The sequence below is a fragment of the Hyaena hyaena genome, unplaced genomic scaffold (genome assembly GCF_003009895.1).
Source record: "Hyaena hyaena isolate Hyena2069 unplaced genomic scaffold, ASM300989v1 scaffold_878, whole genome shotgun sequence".
Lineage (NCBI taxonomy): Eukaryota > Metazoa > Chordata > Mammalia > Carnivora > Hyaenidae > Hyaena > Hyaena hyaena.
Window position 1 is genome coordinate 34278 of NW_024081508.1, and position 22752 is coordinate 57029.

The following is a 22752-nucleotide window of genomic DNA, read 5'->3' on the forward strand; positions in this document are numbered from 1 at the left end:
AAAACCCAGTGACTGCAGTATGATCCTATTTTAAAAATCCATCTTGCAAATTCGCAATTAGAAAAAAAGCTCTCCTCTTACAACAAGTTATATTTTATTTTAAGATACATCAAGTTTGACTACATACATATATATATGGTGAACATAGTATATATTTGTATCACTGGAAGAAAAGCCCATCTTCCTTACCTTTTTCTGTTCTCCTTAAACCTATAGACACCAGTTGTGGGGAAGTGGGACTAGCAGGAATTTGGATGACAGCAAAAGGAAAAACAACAAGACAAATTAACAATTCAAAGGTATATTTTTATGTATTTTTTTTTACTGAGGGGTGGTGATATGGGACAGATGTTTATGTTGATATGCATGCACTGTTATCTGTTAGGTTCTTAGGCACAGAGAGAACCTGACTTGGTGTGAACAGGAGGGAAACTGTTCTGCATTGAAATGTAAAATGCTGTCTCCACTGTTGGCAGAAGCTTTTGCAGATAAATTTACATTTGAGAAAATATTGTTTTTTCCATGAGAGTGTGTTTGCATGTATGTGTGTATATGTATTGTGCTCTGATAGTTGAAAGTGTGAAGGGGCATATCTTCACCTTACCACTGGTGGTGACCCTTCAAAATGCATATTGCCTAGCATGCAGTAGGAACAGGATATTGTATGTTTGGTGTCTTATTTAGTTTGGGCTGCTATTACAAATCCATAGACTGTGTGGCTTATCAACAGAAGTTTGTTTCTCAGTTCTAGAGGCCAGAAGTCTGAGGTTAGGTTTTCAGCATGGCAAATAGCATCCTCACATAGTAGAGAAGAGAGAGAAAGCAAGTTCTTTTGTGTTTTTATAAGGGCACTGTCTTATTAGGAAGGCTCTACCCTTCCAGCCTCATTACCTCCCAAAAGCCACATCTCTGAATACTATCACATCGGGGGTTAGGATTTCAATGTGAATTTTGAAGGGACACAAACATTCAGTCCATAGCATTTGGAGAACTGACTGATGAAAAAGCCAAATATACTAAAAGCCATCAACATCAGCTAGATTTAAAGTGTCAAAACTCTCTCTCACTGTGCAGTGTTTTGCTGGAGCCCTCCATCACCTTTTCCTAGAATGAATGAACTTCAGAAAATGTACTGGACTGCTTAGTTCTGTTTCCCTGTGAGCCTTGGATAGAGGAAGACAATGGATCCTATGACAAGATTGAGCATTTCTTCCAAATGAGGATGAGGATTTGTATTTGAAGGGAAACATTTTTGAGAACTGAGAGGAGGAAGGATTTACAGAGAAATAAGGCTGGAGACTGTGGATCATTGTTTAAGAGAGCCCCATGTAAATAGCTAACTTTTATTTTACAATTTGTTCCCTCAGACAATGAGAAAGAAATGTATTCAGTATCCAGGTCTATTTTTTTAAATTTACTATAACTTACTTTAATTGTGTCCAGAACAATAGAAAATCTGATAAAAACAGACAGATTGTGTTAGAGTTTTGGTGATTTGTATGTGGTGGTGGTGGACACATAGAGAGAGCCCATGGACCATCTAACATGATTAGTTCTACTAGCCTTTTCTTGGCTTTTACATTTTGGAAATAAAATGCAGCCCAGGAGTTAGGAAAAGAAAATCATAACAGAGATGTCCAGCAACGTGTCAGACAAATTGGCTTTGCTGAAACCTTTGGTGTGTTAGGATTTTGGCTTTGACATTAATAGTTTGGAGACATAAGGACATTTAATGTCCAATAAGAAGGCAAACTGATTTAGACAATTTAGCCAATGCAATGGTTAATTTTTTTGTGCCGACCGACCTGACCGGGCCACAGGGTGCCCAGTATTTGGTCAAACGTTATCCTGAGTGTTTCTGTGAGGGTGTTTATGGATGAAATTAACATTTAAATCTGTAGACTGAGTAAAGCAGATTGCCCCTCCATGATGTGAGTGGGACTCATCTAATCAGCAGAAGACCTGAATACAATAATAAGGCCCTCCCCTGAGTTAGAGATAATTTTTCTTGCCTAAAGGCCTTTGAATTAGAGCATTGGTATAGGAATACTAATGCTTCTTAGACCTCTGGACTTGGACTGGAACTAAACCATCAGCTCTCCTGGATCTCCAGCTTGCCAATTCACCTTGTGTATCCTAAGACTTACCAACCTCCATAATCATATGGGTCATTTCCTTACAATAAATCTCAACCTTCCCCACCTTCTCTATCTCTTATTGGTTTTGTTTCTCTGGAGGACACTGACTCATAGAGCTGCTGTCTTTAGTTGATCATTTAATAAACTTGCTTCCTTCATTAGTAAGTTCTCCAAAAGTACTATATTTACAATTTCCCTGCTACATGCCAGGCACTACAGCTGCTGAACATTCTGTACACAACACGACAGATATTGCCCCTTCTTCTGTTTAAGCTCACAGACTAGTTAGAGATAGACAATACACAAAAAAATTTACAGAGAATCCTGTATTTACAGGATAGAAAAAGGAGAGGAAAGAAAGAGGTACACCACCTGCTCCAGGACATGGAGAAGACTTCCCAGAGACAGTGGTATTTAAGTTAGGTCTTGAGCAATGAGTAGGAATTACCCTGTGAAGGTGTTTGAGAGTGAGGATGGAAAAAGAGTGTTTACAAAGGCTCTACACTCAGATAGGACTTTGCAGGTTTAAGGTATTGGTATGTTTGGAATGGAAGGAGGGAGAAGAAAAATGGTAATTGTAAGGGATCAGATTACCCTGGACCATTAAGTTACATTAAGAATTTGAGATTAGATTCTAAAAGCAAAGGTAAACCATGTAAAACCTTTACTCAGAATGTGACAGCATCAAGCCCTGTTCCTTGAAAGAAAAATGAAATCACTCTGAATGAATGAATACCAGCAAGACAAAGGTATCTGTGGAAGACCATTTGGGGCGACAGATAAAGTTATCCAGATGAAATAGGACAATTGCTTTGATGTGGGTATTGTCAGGGAAAATAGAAGGAAGTGGATAGATAGTTGCATCATTTACTAAGTCAAGGAAAATTGGAGTGAAGCAGATTTTGTGGGATGATCGAGTTCTGCATTAGAGGTGATAGGTGGCTGAGATACCCACTCTGAAATGTTAAATAGGGAGGTGAAGCTTAGGAGACAAAAATGTTGGAGTGTTCAAGATATATAAATTAATTCAAGTCATGTGTCTGGAAAAGGTGGCTAAGGGCAAGGATGGGGGCTATCGAAGGGAAAGGAAAGAAGACCCAAGAGTAAACCCAAAGCATGCCCAGCATTGTCAGGAACATATTTTAAACAGGGCCATTTGCTCTGTCAAGAGGGGCAGCTTTTCTACATGTATAACTTGGAATGATTTGCAGTGGTTATTAACCCTTACCCAAATTGACTACTGATGACCTTTCTTCTAGTCTTTACCCTTCACCTAGAAATTCCTTCTCTACCTCCCTTCTCTTCCACAGTATAGCAAAGTCATGTCTCTTCCTCAGTATAGCAAAGTCATTTTATTGTCCTCTTTTCTGTCCCCAGATCAGAGTAAACATTTCTTCCTTATTCTCTAGGTGATGTTAGGTTATCTGACTTTAGTCAACCTCTCTCCACTCTGTAATTTAGCACCCAACTTCAATGTTTGTTGAATTTTATCTAGGACAGTTAAGCCCCTGAGGCAACTTCAGAAACAAGTGGGAGGTACTCAAAGCTCCTAACTAGGAATTGGTTTAGTTTGCTGATTATTGGTCCCAGAGTTGAGTCAGGATTATAAAGGAAAAGAAATGCTAACCCTTTCAGGACCTGCAAGTTTTAGCAGTCAATATCCAGGAACGTAACTTTAAAAGTAGTTCAGTGCATTCTGGAAAAGTATATTTTCAAGGGGAAAAGAATTAAGGCTGTTTCTTACCACAATCAGAGTCCTATTATCAAGGTGAAGCCAATTTTAAAATGTAAGGATTTTTAGATGTAGTAACGCCTAGAATTTTTTTATTTCAAACCTTTCTGTTCCTCATCCTTCTGGCTTTGAAGATAACCTTCAGAATGTAAATTGATGCAGCAAGGGTTGAAGCCCAGAACGAAAAATTCTGATGCAGTATCTCAAAGAATGTTGTAGCCTCTTTCTTCTGTACTGACTGCTAAGAACACTGTCAGTACTTAAAATGGAATAGCAGTCAGATTTTATTAGACATTAACTCAGTCCTTGCCTTGAGAGTTTGAGCTCTTCTAACTAGTTAAAAAGCACTGTGTGACCTGTTTTTACCATAATCAGCTGCCTCTTTCATTCTGGCATCTTACTGGAGGTTTCAGAGGGCAATCTATTTTATGTATTCAATTGCATAAAGCAGAATAAAGAGCTCCATCATTCTGCAACCTGGAAGGAATAATGAAATAGTGGAAGACTTTAGGTTCAGTTCCATTTACTAGTTATTTTTTTTTATGACCTATTATGTACCAAGATCTGGATTAATTATGAAAATATAAGACAAAATTACTATCTCCAGAGGGCAGATTGTCCAGTGAGGGCAGATAGGACAGATATAGAAAAATAATTACTATATTATTAGAAAAGCAGTTTAAGTTCAGAAGTAGGAATGGCCCTGTACTTTTTATTATTATTTTTTAAAATAATGGATTCTTTCCCAACAATGGCTACTATTGACTATTTACTTTGTGTTGGTACTGTCCTAAGTGCTCTATACACTTTATCTCAGTTAATCCACACAACCCATGAGGTTGGTAGCCATTTTATAGTTGAGGAAACAGGCTGAGAGGAGTGTAATTTGTCCCAAATCTCATAACATAATCAGTAAGCGGAGAAGGGGGAACTCAACCCTTACCCCTTTAAACTCCTTACCATAATGAGTTTGCAAAATTGTTTCCTCAGAATGGTGAATGTTAAAATGGAACCTGGGAGATGTAAATTCCAGAAAGACAATCCCAGAAATCTCAGAGAATTAGAGATGATGCATTTTCTAGGCGATTCTTAGAATTTTATTTTTCTTCATGCACTGAAGCAGCAGGTTTATGAGGACCACACTTAATGACCCTAAACTGACAAAGGTAAAGAAATACTTAAGTGAGGTATTATTTCCTTGTAGTCTACTGTTAGCTACCCACCCCATGCAGGAATATAAGCTTCTATATACATAGTCATAAAAACAAACAGAAAACATTTGGTAGATTTTCTACTGCTAGATGTTGCTGTATAATGAATCAAATCAGTTTTGTTTGTCCTTTTTTCTGGAAGGTACTATTGTAAATAGCATTTGACTTTTTTGGGGTAATTTTAAATGGAATATTGAAAAGGAGTATATACCAGAATAACACATTTCTGTGTGGTTGATTCAATTTACTCAAATCTAATGGAAAAATGTGTTCATTTCCATTTTAAAAAAAATATCAACAGATTCAGAGCAAAAGGAAAATGTAGCTAAAGCAATAAAAAATAACCCCTCCTTTTGCTGTTAGTGAATCTTTAGAAGCTGGGACTATAATATATATTGTATCACTATTTTTGAAATAATATTATTTAGATAGATATTCTTTACTAGTTTGGTATTAGCACTAAAATAAATTTCAAAGATATATAAATATGAATATATTTTAATGTCAAATTCTTACCTCTTGTGGGAGTTAAAAGTTGGTTACTTTTATTATCCCTTGAAATTTCAAATTCTACTAATTATTACCATTCCCTATCTAATACATAAAGCATTTTTTAGTCAGTGTGCTTTAAAATGGATGAATTAAATTCATATTTTATGCATAGATCATTTTATTCTTTACCATTTTCCTTAAATGGAAATTTGGGTTTTTTGCCTGATAAGAAGAATGCAATTTCCATTATTAGAGTCTTATTTTCTTATTTATTTCCTCTTGTGTTACTCTTTTGCAGTTGGGATAAGACACAGAATTAGATTTTGTATTAAAATGTCTTTAAGATGTCAGTAATTTCCTCTTTGTCTACAAAAAGAGGTCATTTTCCAGGGACTTGCCATCCCTCTAGGCCAGCATGAGATGTTCTTTCAGCTCTGTGATTTTCATCCTCAACCCTTCCGTTCCTATTCAACTTTCAGATAAGTCATCTAGGGACCCGGAAGTGGGCCCCTGACCTCCCTTGGCCTATCAGGTCTGGTTTAGAGAAATGAGACTTTTGTGGTCAGCTGAGCTAGAAGTTCCTATGCATTCTGGTGTCAAGTTGTCTGTTTCTGGATGGCCTAGATGAGGAAGGTCATTTGTAAACCATGGAATGAATGATTTAAGTGAGAAGCTGGTTTAGAGTGAGAGATACACAAATGCCCAAGAACATAGAATATAAGGGATATATCCTGTCTTTTCCTCTGTAGCCTCCATCCCAACATCCCCCACCCTCCACTCCCACATACCTAGCTGTCGGACAACTTTTTGTTTTTCAAGAGACTTTGCTGTCATTCTTCAAGTGAGACTGATTGAGAATAAAGTAAAACTAATTTTTCCTTGAAGTATATTGAGTGGGTATTTGTGCCTTTCAATCAAATGGGCATTGTCTAACACAGGCAAAAAAGATTCTTTATATGCAATCTTGAATGAGAGAGGATGGTGTATCAATCAAGGTGTGTTTGATATGTACTTTAAGCTAATAATTCTGTTTGGTGCATATATGTTTTCTCCTGTCCAGCACCCATTTTCTTGTGCTAATTGCCATTCTTTTGATAATCATGCTTGGATTTCCCTTTCAGCAAGTACCCCTTCTCACTTCTTAACTCATATAACTTGTAAAAGTTGATCCCTAAGTCCAGATGTATTCAGAGATGTATATGTTACTCAAGTTAGGTACACAGCACTGAATTCGAGGAATGTGCAAATATACCATTGAGAAAGAGAAGTCAAGGTATAAGTCAAGGTGCTGAAAGCAACCACATGGAAAAAACCCACCAAATGATGAAGGCAACACAGAGAAAGGCATGCAAACTATGGCAGGACTGACACTGGCATCACTGATTGAACTCTGGGATCCAGTTGTGTCAGAAGGAAGAATTATCCCTTAAATGTTTAGTTTTTGAAGACAATGACACTCTTCTTCCTTTTTTCCCATAAGGCAGTTTGAGTTGTTACTGTCACCTGTAGCTCATAATATTGACCAAAGTACCCTGTGAAAATGACATGGGAAGCAGAAGACCTAGAACCTACCCATAAATAATTTCCTATAAGTAAGATAAAACAGATTGACAGACATGTCATTAGAAAACAGTACAAAATGTATTATTAAATGTCAGACTTTGAAATAATCTAAATATTGTTCCATGAGATACTGATACTTTAGCATCTCTATTCATTATGTAGAATATCTGTTTAAGTTTGAATCACATTTGAAGGTGCTGCTCCATCTTCATAGTCAATAGATATGAAGACAAAGTACTTGGAATGGTGACAGGTAAGCACCTGTATTTTTTTTCTTTTTATTATTTTTTTAATAGTTTGTTGTCAAGTTGGTTTCCATATAACACCCAGTGCTCATCCTTACAAGTGCCCTCCTCCATGCCCATCAACCCCCTCCCACTCCCCTCACCCCATCGGCCCTCAGTTTGTTCTCACCCATTCAAGAGTCTCTCATGGTTTGCCTCCCTCCCTCTCCCCTACTATTTTTCCCCTTCTTCTCCCCCATGGTCCTTTGTTAAGTTCTTCCTAATCCTCCTATATGTGCAAACATATGGTATCTATCCTTTTCTGCCTGACTTACTTCACTCAGCATAACACCCTCAAGGTCCATCCATATTGCTACACATGGCCAGATTTCATTCTTTCTCATTGTCATGTAGTATTTCCATTGTATAGATAAACCACATCTTCTTGATCCATTCGTCTGTTGATGAACACTTAGGCTCTTTCCATGTTTTGGCTATTGTTGTGAGTGCTGCAATGAACATTGGGGTACATGTGCCTCTATGCATCAACACTTCTGTTTCCCTTGGGTAAATTCCTAGCAGTGCTATTGCTGCGTCATAGGGGAGTTCTATTGTTGATTTTCTGAGGAACCTCCACACTATTTTCCAGAGGGGCTACACCAGTTTACATTCCCACCAACAGTCTAGGAGGGTGCCCATTTCTCCACATCCTCGCCAGCATCTAGAGTTCTCTGATTTGCTCATTTTAGCCACTCTGACTGGCGTGAGGTGGTATCTCAGTGTGGTTTTGATTTGTATTTCCCTGATGAGGAGGGATGCTGCGCATCGTTTCATGTGTCTGTTGGCCATCTGGATGTGTTCTTTGGAGAAGTGTCTGTTCATATCTTCTGCCCATTTCTTCACTGGATTGTTTGTATTTCAGGTGTGGAGTTTGGTGGGTTCCTTAGAGATTTTGGATACTAGCCCTTTATCTGATATATCATTTGCAACTATCTTTTCCCATTCCTTTGGTTGCCTATTAGTTTTATGGATTGTTTCCTTTGCTGGGTAAGCACCTGTATTTGCATCAGATCATAAAGAAATCTGAAAAAAATCATAATAGAAGCATTTGCATTTCACATCAGACAAAATAAATCTACTAAGAAATCATAAGAAAACAAGCAAGGAAACATTTTCACCAACAGCAAAAAATAAAGCAAAAACCAAACCAAACAAACAAAACCAAGAGAGGAGATATATTTTTTTTTTTGGTTCTTAAAAATAGTTTGTTTATTTATTTATGTCAAGATTTTATTTAAATTCCAGTTAAGTTGACATATAGTGTAATATTGGTTTCAGGAATAGAATTTAGTGATTTATCACTTATGTACAACAGCCAGTACTCATCATAAGTGCCCTCCTTAGTACCTATCACCTATCTAGGCCATCCTCCACCTACCTCCCTCCATCAGCCCTCATTTTGTTCTCTATAGTTAACAGTCTCTTATGGGTTGCCTCCCTCTCTGTTTTTATCTTATTTTATTTTTCTTTTCCTTCCCCTATGTTCATCTCTTTTGTTTCTTAAATTCCACATATGAGCAAACTCATCTCATATTTGTCTTTCTCTGACTGACTTATTTCACTTAGCGTAATACACTCTATTTCTCTCCATGTTGCAAATGGCAAGATTTCATTCTTTTTGATGGCTGAGAAATATTCCATTGTATATTTGTGTGTGTGTATATAAATCCATTTATCAGTTGGTGATCATTTGGGCTCTTTTCATAAGTTGGTTATAACTGATAGTGCTTCCATAAACATTGGGATGCATGTGCCCCCTTGAATCAGTATTTTTGTATCCTTTGGGCAAATACCTAATAGTGCAATTGCTGGGTCATAGGGTAGTTCTATTTTTAACTTTTGGAGGAACTTGCATACTGTTCTCCAGAGTGTCTGTACCAGTTTGCATTCTCACCAACAGTGCAAAAGGGTTCCCCTTTCTCTGCATCATCACCAACATCTGTTGTTTCCTATTCTGTTAATTTTAGTCATTCTGACAGATGTGAGGTGGCATCTCATTGTGGTTTTGATTTGTATTTCCCTGATGATGTTGAACATTTTTTCATGTGTCTGTAATCCCTTTGTATATCTTCTTTAGAGAAATGACTGTTCATGTCTTTTGCCCATTTCTTAATTGGATTATTTATTTTTTGATTGTTGAGTTTGATAAATTCTTTATTGATTTTGGATACTAGTCCTTTATCCTATATGTCATTTGAAAATATCTTCTCCCATTCTGTAGGATGCCTTTTGGTTCTGTTGATTGTTTCCTTTACTGTGCACAAGTTTTTATCTTGATGAGGTCCCAATAGTTCATGTTTGCTTTTGTTTCCCTTCCCTCTAGAGACATGTCTAGTAAGACGTTGCTGCAGCCAAGGTCAAAGGGGTTGCTATCTGTATTCTCCTTTAGGATTTTGATGGCTTCCTGTCTCCCATTTAGGTCTTTCATCCATTTTTAATTTATTTTTGTATATGGTATAATATTCCATTGAATACTCTTTTCTACTTTATCAAATATTGGTTGACCATATAGTTGTGGATCCATTTCTGGGTTCTCTATTCTGTTCCACTGATCTGTATGTCTGTTTTTGTGCCAATACCATACTGTCTGGATGATTACAGCTTTGTAATATAGCTTGAAGTCTGGAATTGCGATACCTCCTGCTTTGCTTTTCTTTTTCAATGTTGTTTTGGCTCTTCAGGGTCTTTTTTGGTTCCATACAAACTTTAGAATTGTTTGTTCTAGTTCTGTGAAAAATCCTGGTGGTATTTTGGTAGGGACTGTGTTGAATGTGTAGATTGCTTTGGGTAGTATAGACATTTTAGCAACATTTGCTTGTTCAGTCCATGAACATAGAATGTTTTTCCATTTCTTTGTGTCTTCTTGTTTTTTTCTTTCATAAATGTTCTAAAGTTTTCAGTTCTTTGGTTAGGTTTATTCTTGGGTATCTTCTGGTCTTTTGTGCAACTGTAAATAGAATCAATACCTTGATTTCTCTTTCTGCTGCTTCATTATTGGTGTATAACAATGCAATCAATTTCTGTATACTAATTTAAATCCTGTAACTTTGCTGAATTTGTGTATCCGTTCTAGCAATTTTTTGGTGGAGTCTTTTAGGTTTTCTACAGAGAGTATTGTGTTGTCTGCAAAGAGTGAAAGTTTGACTTCCTCCTTGCCTATTTGGATGCCTTTTATTTCTTTCTGTTGTTTGATTGCTGAGGCTAGGACTTCCAGTACTATGTTGAACAGTGGTGAGAGTGGACATCCTTGTCATGTTGATGACCTTAGGAGAAAAGCAAGAGAGAAGATATTTGAACATTGGTTATGTTAACAGATATGAAGGTGATCTGGTTGTGACATCTGTCATCCCATTGATCTCCAGGGTTGATTCGACTGCTCTGGCTGGCTAGGCAGGTGTCTCCTTCCTCCCTTACTGTTCCATATGCATCCCTCCCAAAGCTGAGGGCTTGGTTGAAGAGGACAACCTTCCCTGATAGAGGAGGATCGTTCTTAGGTCAAGGGTATACAAGTAGCTGCGCTCCCCTGCTAGAACCTCCAAACAAGCTCTCAAGGTCCAATTGTAGGAGAATATAGGGTAGTCAAGCTTTCAAGTCTCCAGACATATTCAGATGAGGTACTGCACGTGGCAGTTTGCCTTTCTGTAGAAAAAAAAAAAAAGTTGATTTGGTTAAGGTATTTTTTAAATTCTTTAAAAAATTTTTTTTAATGTTTTATTTATTTCTGAGAGAGAGCAACAGTGTGAGCACAGGAGGGTCAGAGAGAGAGGGAGACACAGAATCTGAAGCAGGCTCCAGGCTCTGAGCTAGCTGTCAGCACAGAGCCAGATGCGGGGCTCAAACCCACGAACCATGAGATCATGACCTGAGCTGAAGTCGGATGCTTAACCGACTGAGCCACCCAGGTGCCCCAAGGTATTTTTTAAATTCTTAATTGCCACTTAGAATTATCTCATCTGTTTTATTGTGTAAGATTGCTGACCAGGATACTAAATATATTTCATTTCTCATGAATGCCAATTTACTGTATCTGTTTTTATGTACACAGATAGGCTGGGATAGCAGATGTGGAAAATAGAACAGAGCAAGCCTCACTGAGCCCAGGGATTTCTAAGATGTCCATGTTTGGGCTTTAGGGACGTCTGTGCTTCTCTGGAAACTGTCAAAATTTCTATAAATGCACTTTTTTTTTTTTTTGCCTTACGAGAAACTATAATTTCCATCAGTTTCGCAAAGGGATCTATAATCCTAGAAAACATTATAATGTCCTGTCAACTTTGGGTCATTTAAAAGAAACTATTTATCATAGCTACATATTAATAGATGCTGTCATATTAAGATATTATTGGCATTTTGAAGTAAACTTAGACATTGCTAATGTCCTAAGTAAATTTTAGAATTAAATACATTTTTCCTACATAAGATATACCCATACAGCCAAGTAATAATTCTTTCAGGATATTTAGCTTAAAATATTTGTAGCAATTATTATCTGTATCAAAATTATGTTTTGACTAATTTTCATTTGTTAGCTATTTCTATTGCTTTCTGGATGTTAGTTTTATTCTGTTTGAGTGCCTTCCTCCATTTTTAAGAAACAACTCTTCACATAGCACCTGGCCTTTATGATCTTCAGCTTTTTCACTAGCAAAGGTCTATCTCTTTTTAACATTTCCAGCTTGAAAAAACTTAGGGAAAATATTTGGTCAGTCTCACATACTCATTCCCGTTTCCATGAGGCAGAGAGGATGGGTACTGTGGTTAGCAGATTGTATTAGAACATGTTTGGGGTGAGGAACAGGGATAAAAGGACATACCCCACCTCATCCCAGGAGCCTATTATTTTTAGGAGTTTTAAGGATGATGGGAAAATAAAATGATAAGACTTGGCTACAGGGAATGTATTACAGGAAGTAATGTGAAATATGGCACAAATATTTGAATTAGCATGGACATTTTCGAGTTCAACTAGAGCAGTAGCATCCTCTCTGGGTTGTAAGAAGTATAGACTATAGAAATAGACAAGGACCAGGTTGGGAGGACTGTGTATGCTATGATAAGGAATTGAAATTGTATCCCACATGCCAGCGTGTTGTAAATGTTGCATTGGTGTCATAGGATGGAGAGGGATTTACTAAAATGCAGATTCACCAACTCACACACTAGAGACAAAGAACCCAAATCACTGGGGGCCTGAAAGCCTGCGGTTTAAAAAACCACCTCAGGTGATGCTTATGCTTATGTCCACTAAATACGGAAAATCTCTGCTAAGGAGATTAGAAAAATAGGAAGAAACAAAATGGCACAAACTAAAACATCTGTTAATGTGGTTACAGGCCCCAGATTAGGTCGGTTTTGTTCCACGTGGCAATGTGTGAGCGTGAAGCACATGAGGGCATGTCCTGCGTATACATCTCAGAGTGATTTTGTTCTAGCTAAACATTTCTAGGAAAACACCATGCATTGGCATAGACTTTCAAGAATGAAAATGATGGTGAAATATCCCTACTTTAACTTATTCAAGAGAAACCTGAAAAGTTCTGTTAAAGAAGATGCAGAGATTCTGAAAGACACGTTAGTGAAGGAGGCTGTAACCTGAGATCACTAGCCAGAGAGATGCTGGTAATCAGTGTATTGTCCTTAATAAGGAGAATTCAAGTATTAAGTAAGTATCCAGTTTGCTGGTAGGTTTTCCTGACTACTTTTATTAGTTAATTTTACTTACCAGCATCTATTAGGAAAAGGTTTCTGCTACAGTGGATTGTCCTTTGCTATGCTGCCTGCTGCCCTTTATAAACAGTGTTTAGGCTAAACAACAAGTGTCCCAAAGATTTTGCTCATGGGTCCCCAGTGTTTGACCCAGGACTTAGGCTAAATAGACTTAAGAGGATTACATTAAAATAACTGTAGCTTTTTTCTTCTTTGAAAACAAAGAAGTCCGAAAATGGGGTTCAGTTTTAGGTCAGAATACTTAAGGTTTTGCTTCAACCCTGCTGTTGAATAGTTTTGTGTTCTTGAGAAACTATTTAATCTTTTTAAAGTTTTTCTATGAAATGGGATAATAATGCCATCTTGCTCATCCTCACAAGACAATGAGAGTCAAATAAAATGATATAATGGAAAAACTTTATTGAAATATATGTTCTTTTATAAAAGCAATGAGTTACTATTTAGAAGAAAGTGCAGCCAGTTATACAAAATTTACTGTAAAATATATCATTGCCTCTAGGAGTTTAAAATCTAAGACAATACATAGACAGGCAAAAAAGAGCTCCATGCAAACGCTTTTATAGTTGGGAAAAGTGAAATCGGCACATAAAAAATATGTCAAGAGTTTGGAAACGTGCCCATTTCAGAAGAGTTGTTGACATCAAGTAGAATAATGATTCCATTTAAAATTCTGGCAACTGCTGTTCCCTGTTTTTGTTTTGTTTTATTTGGAGAATATTACTTCCTGCCTTTTCTGCTCTTCCATGCTAGTCAGATAGCAGGATTTAAAAGTTGGTGTGTACCCGTGTGAGTCCATAAATGAAAAGAAGCCTTCAGAAATATCTGCTCTTTCAAAGCTGGTCTTTGGGTTTTTCTGATGTGGCCTGATCTTATTGTTTAGAGTTTAATCCCAACAAGCCGCCTTTGGTTTACTGGCCTCTGCAGCATAGCCCTCACTCTGCTCTTTGATCAGTTATCATGTTGCTTCATGCTGCCATTACATCCATTTTGCTTGACCGCTTCATTATTCTTACCCTTGAGTCTCACTGCTTCTTTGCATACAAGAATATCTGTATAGAATTATTGCTACTTTGGTGCAGTTATTTGTCCTGATTTTCCTCAAACCCAGTGAAAATGTAAACAAGTGAGTGTTTGTGGTTTAAGGATTTTTTTTTCAGAAGATTATTAACAATTCAGTTTATAGCATTGGCAAAGATGGACAGCTTGTAAGTGTGTATATTGCTGTTTGTTACAATAGGATCTTGTACATCCAGGTGCCCAACATCTGAACTCCTTTAAAATAGCCTTAATATTTGTCAGGGATGAAAAGCCCATTTTCCTAAAACCTCCTAGACATATAGGACTGTTGTCAGTTTGATGTGTGTGTGTGTGTAGTAATGTAGGAGCACCCCTTAACCAAAGACCTAATATGGGACAGCCATGAATCTCTCCTCTGCAGTATGTACATCTAGGTTCAGATCTTCTGATACAGCTGAGATCGGCAGACCATTAGCAGCATTGAGCAAAGCTTGGTAAAAGTCCTGATTATTTTTATGTCTTTACTTTCCCTCCAAACATAGCTTTGGAATCAGACAAGTCTTGTGTTCAAAAGTAAGTGCGATTTGCCACTGTGTCATCTTGTGTATGTTACATTAGCCTTCCGGAAATTGAGGATAGTAACTTCTCATAGGTTTGTTGTAAGGTTTAAATGTGTAATATATAAAGGCCCCAAATAGTACCTGACATATACAAGGTACTCAGCAAATAGAGATCTATCCCATTGTCAGTTATGTTTTCCACCTTGTGTTTATGCATTGTGATGGCATGATGCATATCGTTCATATTTTCTCTTGGCCAATGTTTTAGTTTAGAGGATTTGTAACCTCAATTCCTTGAAAGCCCGACATTTTTATACATCTTAGGTATGCATCTTGGAGAAACTCAAAACAGCTCTGATTAGCAAACTTAATAAAAGCATAGCTAAATTAAACTAACCAAACTCCTTGTTCTTCTAATAAATCTCTTTCAATAAGACTTTCTGGATTATAGCAAGAATTGCCTGAATAAAATATTAATTTGTTTTTAATTCAGTGCACTGCAATGAAGTACGCTGATATTATTAAACTCAACTTTTCTCTGACTTGGGGGCAAAACTAAATCACCATCAAGTAGTAAGGCCACATACCACAGCAACACACCAGCTGAAGGGCTTTTCAAACACTGCATATTTAGGAGAAAGTTTAATCAACTGGAGCAAAGCTTTATATTTAATGTCCATTAAAACATCATAGATGAGTGATATCAAGTTCATTGTTTACTTTGATTTAAATTATTTAAAGGCATTCAGCAAGATAAAATGGTTTATCTTCTATGGCTTTCTTTGGATGGGCTGTATGATTTAAAAATCTTTTTACAAAAGGAGAGAAAAAGGTAAATTTGGTAGTAAGAGAGCTGAATCTCAGAGGGCCATTTACATACTATTGAAAATTGCATAGGCAACAGTGAGAGACTTAAACTATTAAAAGGCCGTCTGGCATTAGTAGAGGTCGTTTGGTCTCAATTCTTTTTTTGCTCACAGGGTTGAATATATAACTAATGTGCTCTTATCAGTCTCCTATGAAAAATACTTTTGCTATTTTTTCATCACGAGTACCAGAGTAAAATACTCATCTGCCTTCCCAGGTTTGGCAGGAAATAAAATAAGTGAATTGAGCTGGGCAGGGTCGGTGGCCAACTGGATCTCACATGCTAATGGTCACTGAAACTCACCTCCATAATTATTGCCACATAAAAGTTTTCAAGAAAAAACAAAAATTAGATTTTTATGTAAAAGTGCCCCTTTATGTAATTTAGGAAATTAAAAACATGTCCTTCTTTACAGAGCAAATTTGAACTGCACGGGCCGGTGATTTGTCTGACCCTTCACTCAAGCACAAAATGCCATACCCAATCTGGATTTAACTTTCTTTTTGTCTTATTGTTTACTCACACCTACCACTACCACCACTACCTCCCTAATCCTACCTTTCACATACATACATACACAGAGCACTCGCCCTCCCATTATGTCAAATTGTTTATCCTTCCTAGAGCACAGTTACTTTCCTACCTCCCTGCTCTTTCATTAACATGCATGCTCTCTTCCTAGGTCGCTTTCCACATACCAGCTCCTGAAATCTCTGTATCTTCTTCAAGTATCAGCACGTGACAAGTGTTCTGAGTTTTCTGTGAACATCTGATCCCAGGACTGAGATGAATTCATGGCTCACTAATTGTACGTCTGTACTTCCTTGCATTATGATTCCTCATTTGCATGTCTATTTTACTATTACTCTTCCATTTCTGTTCCTCCAGTGTTGCTGGGAAGAAAAACACAATGGCCACGACAAAATATACTTAGTCAGGTTTGACAACCAGAGAGACTTCCTGATTTGTTATCAGGTCACAGTTCCTACCATTCCTTCTTGAGATAAGACTGCCTCATGGGGACAGGAGCTAGGCTTACAGGCTGTCTGCTTGGACTACTTTGCAGAATGGATATTTAGAATTTCTGACTCAAGCTCCATAGGGCAAATGACCCATAGTTCTTTGTTTCATAAGGCTGATTTCATAATCTTAGTTCGATCCAAGCCTGGATAATCTCGCCTGCTTCATTCCAGTCTCCCAGCTTTGGCACTCATGAAGAGAATCTTTATCAGGGAGGGGGAGACCCTTCATGATAATAACTTTGATAAGTATTTTGAGGGATAGAACACTTGTTTTCCATGATCTCTACAAACAAGTCATTCTCAGCCCCTATTGCTGCTCATCATATTGCTCCAGAAGTCAGTTTTTAAAGTTTTCTTATTCTAAACAGACTGGGAGCTTTTTATGGGGGTAGAGCTATATCTTATTAACTTTTGTATCTTCAGTGCCTAACAAAAAAAAAAAAAAAAAAAAAAGGAGCTCAAATACTTGTTAAAGGAACAAGATCTTGTTTTTCACTTATAGCTAACTTTTTGTGAGGTAGGCTGGCAAATGTACCATGGGCTCCTTGACCAGTCTCACATTTACTAAACAAATAAAGTGAAAGCTAATAGAACACCACATTGGCACTTTCTTTACATTTTAGGCAGATGGAGCAAACATAATTTTCTATGGTTTTATTTTATTTTGTTTCAGCCCTTATTGAACTTAGAGTTTACTCAGTATTTGCTCAGCTCACTCAGGGACCTTGTCAAGATCAATGGCAGTTCTCACCACAATTTCCTGGCCTTATAGTTAAAATTATATATTTTAAAAGATTTAGTTTTAAGATTAATTTAAGATTACATTTACTCATTTTGACTAAGAGTGAAGCTCTCTGAACATATTTGGTATGTCTTCTAGTTTTGTCTAAAGACACTTGCTAAATAAGATACTATCAAAATGATAATCACATTAGTTAAAGTAGCAATCATTTTTTGAACATTTGATATGTGCCATGGTATGTACCAAGCAATTCCGAGAACTGATGCATTTACTCTGCAATGTCCTTCTGAGTTATAGATGAGATGCTACCACTCAAAGGTGTTAAGTAAACCACCCAGGTGTGTAAGCTAGTAAATGTTCATCTGCATTTAAAGCCTGAACTCTTTCTATGATACCAAAATCTGAGAGTGCAGTTTTACTTCCCTTGTCTTCACAATTCAAAATCCAAAGTAAATCATTTTGGTAGTTCCACAGTTCTCTAAATTAGTAGCAATTTGAGGATTGCAGCATCCTCAGAGATAAGAGGGTGAATGCAGGGGCTGCAGTGCCTTCTGGATTGGATATTTTACATGGATGTTTTGTTTCTTTATTTAAATATTTACATTTATGTTCTCTGAAAGTACCCCATTTTATACTTTCATGTCAGTCTTGATCTCCGTTTTTGTTGTGTTTTTTTTTTTTTTTTTTTTTTATAGCTGTCTTGTAGCCAAGTAAAAAGTAAACCTTTTGGTAATTACATCTACTAACTCTGCTTCTCCTGGTGCTCATTGTATTAAAATCAATAACCAAGTGATCTCAGTTTACAATCAGTACATGCACTGAGAACCTAGGATAAGACTGGTGTTGGAAAGTTCTGGAGAGATTACCAATATGATGTTTACTTCAACATTGACTACAAGGAGAGAGGCACTATTTGTCTTGCTTAAGATTTAATAAGAATTAGGATTTAATAACAAACAGAAATATAAAGCACCTTCCCAGACATAAAGGCTCTGGTGATATGTGTGAAACGTATGTGACTAAATATCAAGAGTGCCTTCTGGATTGGATATTTTACATGGATGTTTCATTTCTTTATGTGAATATTTACATTTTGGGGGAACCTGGGTGGCTCAGTTAGTTAAGTGTCTGACTTCAGCTCAGGTCATGAGCTCACAGTTTGTGAGCTCAAGCCCTGCATCAGGACTCTATGCGACAATTCAGAGCCTGGAACCCGCTTCAAATTCTGTGTTTTCCTCTTTCTCTGCCCCTCTCCCACTCACACACACACACACACACACGCACACACACTCTCTCTCTCTCTCTCAAAAATAAAAATTAAAAATTTTAAAATATTTAGATTTTTAATCAAACTTTTAATAGTATAAGATATTTACTTAAAGCTTTTTAACCTATACTGTTAATAGTATAAGATATTTACTTAAAGCATTTTCAGTTATAGCATCATGCTTCTATTAGTTTGTCGGTAAGTATGAATACTTTTTTGCACATAATCTGCAAACTTGGGGAAAAAAAGGAACATAGGATTTGAAATTTCTATCAGGAATATGTATAAGCTGAAATAGTAAAACACTTGACTAACAGTGACTTTAATAAATAATGGCTTATTTTCTTTTTTTATGACAAGAAATCTGGAGGTAGATGGTTCCTGGAATTGGTTTAGTGACTCATTATTATCAGAGATGGTATCTCTGTAATCTGATTTTTTCCCCATATGGTGACAAGATGGCCACAGTCCCGGGCATGAAATCCACATTCAAAGCAGGAAGAAAGGAAGAGGAACCATTAATGAGGAATCTCTTTCAATCAAGTAAACAAAAGGTTTCCTAGAAATCCCCAATTTCTGCTTATATATCATTGTCCAGAACGTTGTTTCATGCCCATCTCTTACTTTCTTTCATGGCCGTTTCTTACACAGAAAGCTGGAAAAATGAGCATTTTACTTTTCTAGCCACTACAGTGGAAGTTAGTATGGGGGAAGGGAGTGGGAAATGGTTTTTGGATCTGCCAAACTAGCTGTATTTTTTGTTGAAGCATAAATAAAATATCTGGAAAGCACTTAACAGTGAGTCTGGTTTATAAAAAAGCAGATATGTAGTGGTAACGAACATTACCAATAGCAAGGAAATAAAAAGTGCTTCCTTGGCAATCTTACCTCTCTTTGTGTACATCGTACACTCTTCCTGCGTGCTATAAACCCACTAGAAATAAGATATCCTACCTTTATTTTAAAACTTTAGAACTTTTCACTTTCTTACATTATTTTTCCATACATGTCTATTTTGGTTGATGAATTTAAAGTAAAAACAAGTCATTTCTGTTTTCTGATTTATAGTATTCTCTATTCCCACAGAAATGGGGAGGAAAGAACAGTTATTTGAGGACAGAATGTCATAACACACAAACCTTTCTCTCTCCAACATCATTTGATCTGTGATAAAAGGGGAAACAAGATTCTGAGAGGTTGAGCAAATAGCAAATAACTTCACCTCTCAAATGCCCCAGATTTCTTTTCTATATTAGAAAAATATATTAAAGTTTTCCAATCTCTGAATGGAAAGACACATGATAAACATATTATACTAATGTTGATGTAGTACTGTCCATGGGAAAGATATGGAAATCTTGGCAAGAAGTGGAGTGTTGCTTTAAAATGACCATTTACTGGTAACAATAAGAAATAAATAAGTTGATTCTAGTTGTCATCAAGCTGATTTTTATTGAAAACTGAAAGAGAAAATGTAGCCCCAAGGAATTACATATACTCTAAGCAAACTCTTATTTGATATCCTGGAATAGATTTGATTTCTTTTTTAAAAAATTTATTTCCTCAAAGCTTATAGGATATTTTAGTTCTCAGATTAAGCCACATCTGTTTTAAAAGTATCCCTTGGTTAAGACTAACTTTGCTGAAAGGTATATTGGATAACTATAACAACTTGTCCTAAAAGATAGTAATTTTAGTTAACTGGTATGTCACAGCTAAATGCAAGTAATAACAGAGAAATATTTAAATGTGCAATGAAACATTTAATTTCAATTTATTGAGGGAAAAAGAGACAAATGGAGAAAATTGTTCTCAGAAAGTCAACTTATTCAGGTAAAAAAAGTGTGTTAAGTTTTTAGAAACATTTTTCAGATTATAATTAGGTATGTAAATGATCTCTTGACATAATGATGCTGTGTAACAAATCACCCCTAGAACAAAAAGATTTAAAACACATATTTATTATTTCTCGTGAGCCTATGGACTGGCTGGTTGGTTACACCAATATAGGCTGGATCGTTATGTGCTGGGCTAGATCATACCTCTGTGGTCATATGGTACGTTGGCAAAAAGCTGTCTTAATTGTTACTGTTTTACCTTGGACAGGTTGTCTTTTAGTCCATAAGTCTCTCACATACTTTCATCAGACAAACGGCATGCCCATTTGATAGTGGAAAAGGTCCCAGAATGAGCCAGCCCAATCATATAAGAGGGCAAGTGGAAACATACATGTCCTTTTCAAGCCTTTGCTTTCAGCACATTAGCTAGGATCTCATTGCCTAAAATAAGTCAGATGGTAGATTCAGTGTGGGAGAGAAGAACACAGTTAAGGGCCAAGGTTTAAGGAGGCCCTATCTGGGACCCTTAATGTAAGCAAGCTACCACACCAGGCTTATTTTTGTTTTTGTTTGGAGAGTGTACCAAGAACAAGCCCCCTTCTCTGAGTACTTTAGGTAACTTTTGTTGTATTGTTACTAATTGGCTGCAGAATTATCAAGCTAGTTCTATGAAAACTAGTTTGCTTGTTTTGTTTTGTTTTTCCAGATGGTAATTATGGTCTTCTCAGACTTGATGCCAATTTCCTTTTTATTTTTTTGAGAAGTTTTATGAATATTGCAGTTAATTGGCTATATCTCCAAAAAGCTTTATGTTTCTTCTCAATAGATAAAAGCTTCTATTTCTCTCATAGAATAGATATTATCTTTGATTAAAGGAAGCCCTATCCATGAGAGAAAAAAAAATCAATTCTTTCTAGAAATAAGTTGGGCTAGACAAGAGAGTAGACTGGGATAAATTCCTTTCAGTGTAATGTACTACATCAAACTATGACACTTGCATAAAGATTTTTAGATGTAGGATGGTGTATATGTTGCTTGCAGCCATTGGAAAACTTTGCCCTATAAGCACCTCAGAGATGTGACTTTATCATAATTGCTTAGATATCTGTTTGCAGTTACAGAATGTCACTGTTACTATTAGAAAAAAAATTGTTATTGCCTTAAAATTTTTATAACTTTTTGAAAAATTGCCTTATATAAGCAGATGATTCTCTGTGAAACAGACCATCTCACATTTTGCAGAGGAAGAAATGAGTGGAGTGTTTTCCTAAGGCAACTTGAGTTTCCAAGGCATATGTTGAAACTTGCATATGCCCCTGACCCACACTTAATTATTCCTAACTTAACCTAACCTTGCCACTATAAAGTGGAAAAGTCTGGACTAAAATTTCAACATAAAAATTTCCACTAAAATGCAAAAGGGAGTGAGTAAAAGTGAAGAACCACAACAATTATTTTCCAAGATGGAAAAAAAATGCAAATGAGCACTGTTTGTGAGCTTATGAAAGATATATGAAACAGGCTAAAGCGGCCATCTGCTAAAATAATTCAAAAGCGAAAATTTGGTTAGTTATTGACTGGTCTTAATAAGCTCGAATGTTGTTCACCCGCAAAGAATTTCAATCTAAAATCAACTCTTCATTATTTCTGAATCAGCATTCCATGATCTGTGTCAGATCACCGTAGCTCACACATAGCAGCAGGTGGACCAGATGCTGAACGTTAAATTAGCAAAATAACAAGGCAAAATTCTCCTTGCAAGCTCTGATTCCCTCTTTGCCTTCCTCCCACATACAGAAACTGGAGACAAAATTGGAGAGAGGTATTAGGACAGACTGCAATTATATGGCACTGGGTCCTTGTTTTTGTATTTAACCTTGTTTTGTTTATATATTAGTTTCTGTTATAGCATGCTATGTGGTAAATAGCTGATAGTAGATGCCTCTATTACTTCTCTAAAGGTTATTTATACTTTCTCAAGTCTAGATCACTTGACAAATAAACTCAAATCCTAACTCAGATCCTGGTGCTTCTATTTTAAAGGGATTTTTCTGGGTTCTCTTTTTTCTATTCTGTTTCTCCACAATATACATATATTTCTTTTCAAAATGGCTGTTGGCGTGGTTACAGACATGGTCAGGAAAGAAAGTTGTTAATCTTTCATAGATGGCAAATAGCTTATGTGTATAGGAATTGAGATATTGGATTTCACTCCACTTCAGCCATACTACCCTTAGAAGCTGATCAGTCTGATTCTTAGGCTAAATGGTTGAAGTTTCTTACTATTAATG

The 22752-nt window shown here is 36.6% G+C and overlaps 1 long non-coding RNA gene across 1 annotated transcript in view; it reads left to right on the plus strand.

Moving 5' to 3' along the window:
* The first annotated feature begins 223 nt into the window (after positions 1 to 223).
* The window catches only part of LOC120222417, a 41529-nt gene continuing 19000 nt past the window's right edge, over positions 224 to 22752 (plus strand). Inside the window, exon 1 of the long non-coding RNA XR_005526036.1 lies at positions 224 to 299. This is a non-coding gene — a long non-coding RNA (uncharacterized LOC120222417). The remainder of the gene's footprint in view (positions 300 to 22752) is intronic.